This window comes from Odocoileus virginianus, chromosome 10 (assembly GCF_023699985.2).
Source record: "Odocoileus virginianus isolate 20LAN1187 ecotype Illinois chromosome 10, Ovbor_1.2, whole genome shotgun sequence".
Classification (NCBI taxonomy): Eukaryota; Metazoa; Chordata; class Mammalia; order Artiodactyla; family Cervidae; genus Odocoileus; species Odocoileus virginianus.
Genome location: NC_069683.1, coordinates 31,960,963 through 31,970,438, shown reverse-complemented (window position 1 = coordinate 31,970,438; position 9,476 = coordinate 31,960,963).

The window sequence follows — 9,476 nt, the reverse complement described above, 5'->3', positions numbered from 1 at the left end:
ACATTAAAGTTAATATCATAGAATTCAAAAGTTGAAACATAATCAAGGGGGAAAAAGAGAAACTCCACAAACTCCAGTACTCTGGCCACCTGATGTGAAGAATTGACTCATTTGAAAATACCCTAATGCTGGGAAAGATTGAAGGCGGGAAGAAAGGGGGACGACAGAGGATGAGATGGTTGGATGGCATAACCGACTTAATGGACATGAGTTTGGGTAACCTCCAGGAATTGGTGATGGACAGGGAAGCCTGGTGTGCTGCAGTCCATGGGGGTTGCAAAGAGTTGGACATGACTGAGCAACTGAACTGAACTGAGGCTGATTCCATAGCCCTCAGCCTAAACTATACTGCCTCCCCACTTATGATTCCTCAATATTTACATGTTTTGTAATCTTGTTTTTCTTCTTATTTTTTTTTAAAATTTAGACTCCTATGAGAAAATTTTAGGTATGGTAGGATGAGTTCAGTAATACTTCTTCTTAGTTTGCTCAGACACTTTTAACATTTATTGTTGTGTTTAACTGATACATTGAAATTTAATAATTCAGAGTATTGTGTTTCCTTTCTTTGTTTGAAAAAATTCAAACAATTAAGAAATATTCTTAACCCCTGGGAAGAGGGGGCACATGAACTACTTTAATAATCTGACTAAAGCTAAATATCTCTTCCTCGGAAAGTTTCACTCACATAAAATTTTGTGTGCGATTTCATAGCCTTCATGAGTTTGTCAGGTCCCTGCTAAGGTTTCCTACTAGATTAATACACCAATAAACCCACCAACTTTTCCCAGCCAAAGTCAACCAATCCTTTCCCATTTGCTTCTCTGACAGAAGCAAAACACCCCTGTCCTAAAGCCCCATCCTGTCCAGTCCCAGAACTGACATTCTTATCTCAGCTACCTTGTAGTTTGTATTACAACAGCCTTGGCAGTGAAGACTGCTTACCGGTACCTCTCAGACAATCAGTCAGGATTCCTAATGCCCTGGAAAGGTCCACTTAGAGTATTTCCTATCGGAGGAACGAGCTTCTTCATGTCTGATTGGAAGGCTTGGTTTCTGTGTTCCACATCCACAAACTGTAAGTATTTATAAAGTTAAAGTGTAATGAGTATGTTATCTCCTGTTATTTTACTGCTTCCTGGGCACCAAGGGAATTGTTTATATAGAGTTTCGGGGATATATTTAACATTTGATTTAAACTACCTTTGGGAATTAAAATCCTGAATCATCCTGGTAACTAACGATGACTCAGGCTATGATGCTTTGGTGCAAGTTCTCAAGATGACTCCCAAGTCCAGAACTTTTCGTATGATACTTAAAGATAAACTTCCTGCTCTTGGAAGGACATCTTCAGTGGATGGATGACCTTGAAGTTGTGGCTGGGGTGGGAGCCTAGTGAGGGTTTTATAGGGGACTAAGTAAGGTTATGCAAAGGTAGTGTGACTAGGAATCACATATGGGACATTTTTGCTAGCAAAGAGAAGATGGTTTTAGCTAGCATATTTATTTTTCCCCTTTTGTAGTGAAGAGAAAAGCAGTTTTCATTTTTCTTGTTACATATTTTGTGTTGAATCAAATTAAGGACTGAAATCATATTCAAAACCAGTGAAAGTGAAGTGAAATTGTCAGTTGCTCAGTCATGTCTGACTCTTTGCAGCCCATGGACCATAGTCCTCCAGCTCTTCCGTCCATGGAATTCTCCAGCCAAGAACTGGAGTGAGTAGCCATTTCCATCTCCAGAAGATATTCCTGACCCAGTGATCGAACCCAGGTCTCTTATGTTGCAGGCAAATTCTTTACCGTCTCAGCCACCAGGGAAGCCCATTCAAAATCATGTCAGTGACTAAATGTTTAATGGCCCCATAGGCCTCCTTCCCTTTTTTTCTCCCTTCCCCATTCTGCTCTGGAATGAAATGGAGCAATAGCCAGGTCAGTGTTTTAATGTATCTGGTCTTTCCTCATGGCCACTAGCGAAAAAGACATTAGAACCTGATACTCTAGGTCATTAATTACAGTGATTTAATACTGCCCTTGAAGTACTGCTGCAAAGAACATTGTCCCCAACATCAGTATTCAAAGCAAGGCAGGGCTAAGATGAGAGCATTCTCTAATTAGAACCTATGTTTTCCATCCCTCAGCATTTCCCAAGTCCATTGACTCACACCAAAGAGAAGGAAGCTGGTACAGAAGTGTGTTCATGTCACTCCTAGTGGCATGGTGCTGTGGCCTCTCCTCGTCAATTTTGTGCTGGAAGCAGGTAAATCTATTACTTTTCATTCTGGTTTAAAGGGGAGAATTTCTAGACTATCTACAGTATAGAGTATGTAAGTTTGATTTGCTAATTGAAGAAGTCCATGATCAAATGCCATATTTGATCACAACCAGCTTACCCTGACAATAAGCAATGGGACATTTACGCACATCTATCTTGAATAGTGACTTAACTGGAGTAAGGGACAGAGGCAGAGGGTCTGCCAAACTACTGCTATGGATCACACTTCATGTCTAGTCCCAGTTCAGATGATAATCAATGGATGTTTACTGAGCATTGACTTTCCGATGGAATTTTCTTTTCATAATAAGCCAATTGTAGGGATGGAATATCTGAGGGGAAAGTCAACCAGGCCTCCTAAATTCTATCCTTGCATAAAGCAGATGACACTGTGCACGTCACCTGGTGGAATGCCTATCAGGAAAAAGATAAGGAGAGAAACTGATGCTGTAGGTCTTACAGAGCTGAGGAGAACTGACTGTGGTCCGTTTGAGTCAGAATTTACACTATGCTGTATTGCTCAGCAAAACGGGGAAACAGAAGTTCTAAGTCTGGGAGCATCAGACAGTCACCAATGAGGGTCTAAAGAAGAGAAGAGTGTCTTTAAGGATCCACTGGGTCATGAGTTTAATTCCAGTTTTTAGGAAGGACTTGTGTTAAAGGAAAGAGTGCATGTTTTTTCATGCATTCAGCTTGGGATACACTTTGAGAAGGAGCCTTCTGTAGGTGTGAAAGAATCTTGGTAAGTTAACTCTTAAAGTGTCAGTGTCAAAACCACTGATACTTTGTTCAACCACAGTCAGGAACCCATATGAACCTGATGATCCTTTTGCTGAACTGTGAGTTAGTGGGTGCTCCGAATTACCATGTTTGCCCTAGAGGAGCTGATGTTCTGCTTGCATTTGGTTTGAAGTTTTATTACACATTTATATTTCCCTTGATGAAATGTTCCCATATTAATACAGTGTGGAATAAATGAAACAACTAAGAATGTCCACTTTTAATTTTCCCCTAGTGTGACCAAAATTTAAACAGGCCTATTAGAAATGTTGGTGTTAGCATTTGAGTGAATAAATTCAACCTTCAGAAAAAAGAAAGGCATTTGCACCCCTGTATTTATTGTCTGTGTATTTGTGAGCTGTGACTTTCCATAAAACAGCTTATCTATCTGCATTGAGGAAAGTGTCTTCTTTTTTATGACTGAGAAAAGAGATGTTCCGGGCTGTGATTACCCTGGAGATATTGCAATTCAAGTGTTTGATTGCTTTGTATTTGTCTGAGACTGAGATGAATGACTGATGATACCAACATACTGATCCATGATTTGTTCAACAATGTACTATAACAAAAAATTATTTTCCAAGAACATGATTTAAGCAGAACTTGGAAATTACAATTTACTTGATATGTATTTTCCATTAGATAGAAAAGCTCATGGATGAAAATAAGTCAAAAGTTTTGGCATTTACTACATAAGATCAAAATTAACAAGGTGTATTTTGTGGTTTGAGAAATGAATACCTTTTGTATTTATCACTCATGGGCCCCACAGAGTGTAACAGAGAAGAAAGGAATGGCATGTAGAAAATTTTTATTTGAGAAACCAGTAGATAAAGAACCACTAAGCTTATTTTTTCATATGGACTATTACTCTTGTGTTATGTAAAACATTTTGGTTTTCTGCATTTGATACTTATTCTTGTGTTCATACATGTTATCTCAGTTTCCAAGTCCAGGTGATACCATGCAGATTGGACCCCAGTTCAGCTTAATTGTTAATAGTAAGTCCTGTTTTCCTTTAATGCACATACAGCAGTCTTTTCCTTTGGTGCTGTTTCTGGGAAATTCTTTTCCTTAGATTGCCTTGAGGTGTGTTAGGGAGGATTCAGCATGTTTATTGTTATTGTTGTTGTTCAGTAGCTCTGTCGTGTCCAACTTTTCTCAACCCTATGGACTGCAGCACACCAGGCTTCCCTGTCCACTATTTTCCAGAGTTTACCCAAACTCATGTCCATTGAGGTGGTGATGCCATCCAACCATCTCACCCTCTGTCATCTTCTCCTCCTGCCTTTGATCTTTCCCAGCATCAGCGTCTCTTCCAATGAGGTGGCTCCTCACTTCAGGTGGCCAAAGTACTAGAGCTTCAGCTTCAGTATTAGTCCTTCCAGTGAAATCAGTCAGGGCTGATTTCACTTATGATGGACTGGTTTAATCTCCTTGTTGTCCAAGGGACTCACAAGAGTCTTCTCCAGCACTGCAATTGGAAAGCATGCCTATGGCCCTGGTTATCTGCTCCAAGTTAGGATAAGACTTGAACCAGTCTGTTTTGGAATATTAGAAAAATTGGATAGGAATGAGAGGTGGAAGATGTAGCTAAAATATTTAAAAAAAACCCCAAACTTCAGAGAGTAGAATCCTTGGGACTAAAATCTTAGATATCTGGGAGATGAAGACAATCCCAATAGTATTAGTGATATTTACATAAATATAATTTAAAAAAATCAGTGACGAAGAATTCACTTGTCATTGCAGGAGATGTGGATTTGATCCCTGGGTCAATGATCCCCTAGAGAAGGAAATGGCAACCCCTCCAGTATTCTTGCCTGGGAAATCCCATGGGCAATGGAGCCTGGTGGGTTATAATCTATGGGGTCACAAAAGAGTCGGATACAGCCTAGTAACTAAACAACAACAAATTAAAAAAAAAAAAAAAACTATTCTCCTTTGAGCAAAATCTCTAACAGCTAACAGCTTGAGTCAGGGTTGTGTAAGAAAAGAAATGGATGATGGTCCAATCAGCAAAGAGTAGCAGAGAGGCTACTATTGTGTATGTCCTTGAACCCAGGTAAGCCCAGGCCAGAAGATTATTCCAAACTTCTTTAGACACCATGATCACATAGCTCACAAGGCAATCGCTGGACATGGATTGGTCATATGATACTCTGGTTAGGAGACAATGAACCCTGTTGAGTGGAACATGTAAGAAATGAATTTGTATAAAGGGATCCATCATGTTAACAGTTGTTCTCTGCAAGATGAGACTGTGCAATTCCCTGAGAGAATGACAGCCTGCTATAGAGACTAAAATGTGCAAGGGGCAAGATAAATTCCAGTCTAATTGGAGTAATCAGGATTGTCTCCTGTTTCCAAGCAAGAATGATGTCATTCAATGCTAAGAAAAACACAGAGAGGGACCTTTGATGTTCTTGATTTTCTAGAACTCAGAGAGGAGGTGCTTCAGTCTAGTGCACAGAATTTCTCCAGTCATTTTGTTTGTTCATGAATTTTCTTTTTTTTCATCTGGGGGGAAAAATAAGAAAATAGCATAAACTGAGGAAAATAATGAGTAATCTAGGAGACTGAGATTAGATGTAAACAGCTTGCTTTCAGCAGGTTTTTGGTGTTAGTTCTACAAACACAACTCTCACATTGTTAGTGTGTACAATCAACATAATGCTATATTTCCTCCTTTTAATCTCACTGCAAGCATTATCAAGTCCTCTTTCTCTCACCCCCTCACTTGAATTACACTTTAGGCATACATTCTGATAATACCATACCATACATTTGAGCCTAATTTTAGCAATTGATTTTTGAAGAATAAAAATGTCCTGATAAAAGGGTAGCTTATGAAAGTGTTCAATGGAAGGAATACTGGTATACATTATGGTTTGATATAGTTAAGATATTAAAATATAACAGGCATGGGGTACTGTTGACTTCATACAATTTAAAGCATAATGATAAAAGGAATAAAGATGAATGAATGAATGATAAGATAATAAGACATTGATATTTGACTGATACTCTAGGTGTGTCCTCCTCCCACAAAGACATTCAAAGAGATTATAAAATATCTATTGCTAGACTGAACCCTCACATCCTTTTTGTCTTGCTCATTTCAATAAGACTTTGTATGAAACATATACTTTATTGACCAACTGAATACCTATAACTATAGAATTAATTAACTTATTCATGTTTCAAAGCTATTGTTACATAGTAGATTCTATAACTGTCTTCCTTCTATTTGCTGATTTAACTTATTCACAAATGCATATAGTTGAATAAAAAGGTCTTTTTGCTTCTGTCCAGGTACTTACTTATGTCCAACTTGAAACTTTTTAATTTATTTTTTTGCACATATTTCATGTTGCTTTTGCATTTATCATTGCACTATTATTTGTTTGGATGGTCCTCCCCCAAGTACTTAATTTGTAAAGCTTCAAACTTACCTTGTCAACATACTCTATAACGCACTTTAGCTCAGAATGTGACTCACCTAGGAGACTGTTTTGATGCCTGTTGACTCTTTTTTTTTTCCATTTATTTTTATTAGTTTGAGGCTAATTACTTTACATCATTGCAGTGGTTTTTGTCATACATTGAAATGAATTAGCCATGGATTTACATGTATTCCCCATCCCGGTCCCCCCTCCCACCTCCCTCTCCACCCGATCCCTCTGGGTCTTCCCAGTGCACCAGGTCCAAGCACTTGTCTCATGCATCCAACCTGGGCTGGTGATCTGTTTCACCCTAGATAATATACATGTTTCGATGCTGTTCTCTTGAAACATCCCACCCTCGCCTTCTCCCAGAGTCCACAAGTCTGTTCTATACATCTGAGTCTCTTTTTCTGTTTTGCATATAGGGTTATCATTACCATTTTTCTAAATTCCATATATATGTGTTAGTATACTGTAATGATCTTTATCTTTCTGGCTTACTTCGCTCTGTATAATGGGCTCCAGTTTCATCCATCTCATTAGAACTGATTCAAATGAATTCTTTTTAATGGCTGAGTAATATTCCATGGTGTATATGTACCACAGCTTCCTCATCCATTCGTCTGCTGATGGGCATCTAGGTTGCTTCCATGTCCTGGCTATTATAAACAGTGCTGCGATGAACATTGGGGTGCACGTGTCTCTTTCAGATCTGGTTTCCTCAGTGTGTATGCCCAGAAGTGGGATTGCTGGGTCATATGGCAGTTCTATTTCCAGTTTTTTAAGGAATCTCCACACTGTTTTCCATAGTGGCCGTACTAATTTGCATTCCCACCAACAGTGTAAGAGGGTTCCCTTTTCTCCACACCCTCCCCAGCATTTATTGCTTGTAGACTTTTGGATAGCAGCCATCCTGACTGGCTTGTAATGGTACCTCATTGTGGTTTTGATTTGCATTTCTCTGATAATGAGTGATGTTGAGCATCTTTTCATGTGTTTTTTTTTTTTGCCATCTGTATGTCTTCCTTGGAGAAATGTCTGTTTAGTTCTTTGGCCCATTTTTTGATTGGGTCATTTATTTTTCTGGAGTTGAGCTGGAGGAGTTGCTTGTATATTTTTGAGATTAATCCTTTGTCTGTTGCTTCGTTTGCTATTATTTTCTCCCAATCTGAGGGCTGTCTTTTCACCTTGCTTATAGTTTCCTTTGTTGTGCAAAAGCTTTTAAGTTTCATTAGGTCCCATTTGTTTATTTTTGCTTTTGTTTCTAAAATTCTGGGATGTGGGTCATAGAGGATCCTGCTGTGATTTATGTCAGAGAGTGTTTTGCCTATGTTCTCCTCTAGGAGTTTTACAGTTTCTGGTCTTACATTTAGATCTTTAATCCATTTTGAGTTTATTTTTGTGTATGGTGTTAGAAAGTGTTCTAGTTTCATTCTTTTACAGGTGGTTGACCAGTTTTCCCAGCATCACTTGTTAAAGAGGTTGTCTTTTTTCCATTGTATATCCTTGCCTCCTTTGTCGAAGATAAGGTGACCATAGGTTCGTGGATTTATCTCTGGGCTTTCTATTCTGTTCCATTGATCTATATTTCTGTCTTTGTGCCAGTACCATACTGTCTTGATGACTGTGGCTTTGTAGTAGAGTCTGAAGTCAGGCAGGTTGATTCCTCCAGTTCCATTCTTCTTTCTCAAGTTTACTTTGGCTATTCGAGGTTTTTTGTATTTCCATACAAATTGTGAAATTATTTGTTCTAGTTCTGTGAAAAATACCATTGGTAGTTTGATAGGGATTGCATTGAATCTATAGATTGCTTTGGGTAGTATAGCCATTTTGACAATATTGATTCTTCCAATCCATGAACACGGTATATTTCTCCATCTGTTTGTGTCCTCTTTGATTTCTTTCATCAGTGTTTTATAGTTTTCTATGTATAGGTCTTTTGTTTCTTTAGGTAGATATACTCCTAAGTATTTTATTCTTTTTGTTGCAATGGTGAATGGTATTGTTTCCTTAATTTCTCTTTGTTTTCTCATTGTTAGTGTATAGGAATGCAAGAGATTTCTGTGTGTTAATTTTATATCCTGCAACTTTACTGTATTCGTTGATTAGCTCTAGTAATTTTCTGGTAGAGTCTTTAGGGTTTTCTATGTAGAGGATCATGTCATCTGCAAACAGAGAGAGTTTCACTTCTTCTTTTCCTATCTGGATTCCTTTCACTTCTTTTTCTGCCCTGATTGCTGTGGCCAACATTTCCAAAACTATGTTGAATAGTAGTGGTGAGAGTGGGCACCCTTGTCTTGTTCCTGATTTCAGGGGAAATGATTTCAATTTTTCACCATTGAGGGTGATGCTTGCTGTGGGTTTGTCATATATAGCTTTTATTATGTTGAGGTATGTTCCTTCTATTCCTGCTTTCTGGAGAGTTTTAATTATAAATGGATGTTGAATTTTGTCAAAGGCTTTTTCTGCATCTATTGAGATAATCATATGGTTTTTATCTTTCAATTTGTTAATGTGGTGTATCACATTGATTGACTTGCAGATATTAAAGAATCCTTGCATTCCTGGGATAAAGCCCACTTGGTCATGATGTATGATTTTTTTAATATGTTGTTGGATTCTGTTTGCTAGAATTTTGTTAAGGATTTTTGCATCTATGTTCATCAGTGATATTGGCCTGTAGTTTTCTTTTTTTGTGGCATCTTTGTCTGGTTTTGGAATTAGGGTGATGGTGGCCTCATAGAATGAGTTTGGAAGTTTACCTTCTTCTGCAATTTTCTGGAAGAGTTTGAGTAAGATAGGTGTTAGCTCTTCTCTAAATTTCTGGTAGAATTCAGCTGTGAAGCTATCTGGTCCTGGGCTTTTGTTTGCTGGAAGATTTCTGATTACAGTTTCGATTTCCTTGCTTGTGATCATTTTGTTAAGATCTTCTATTTCTTCCTGGTTCAGTTTTGGAAAGTTATACTTCTCTAAGAACT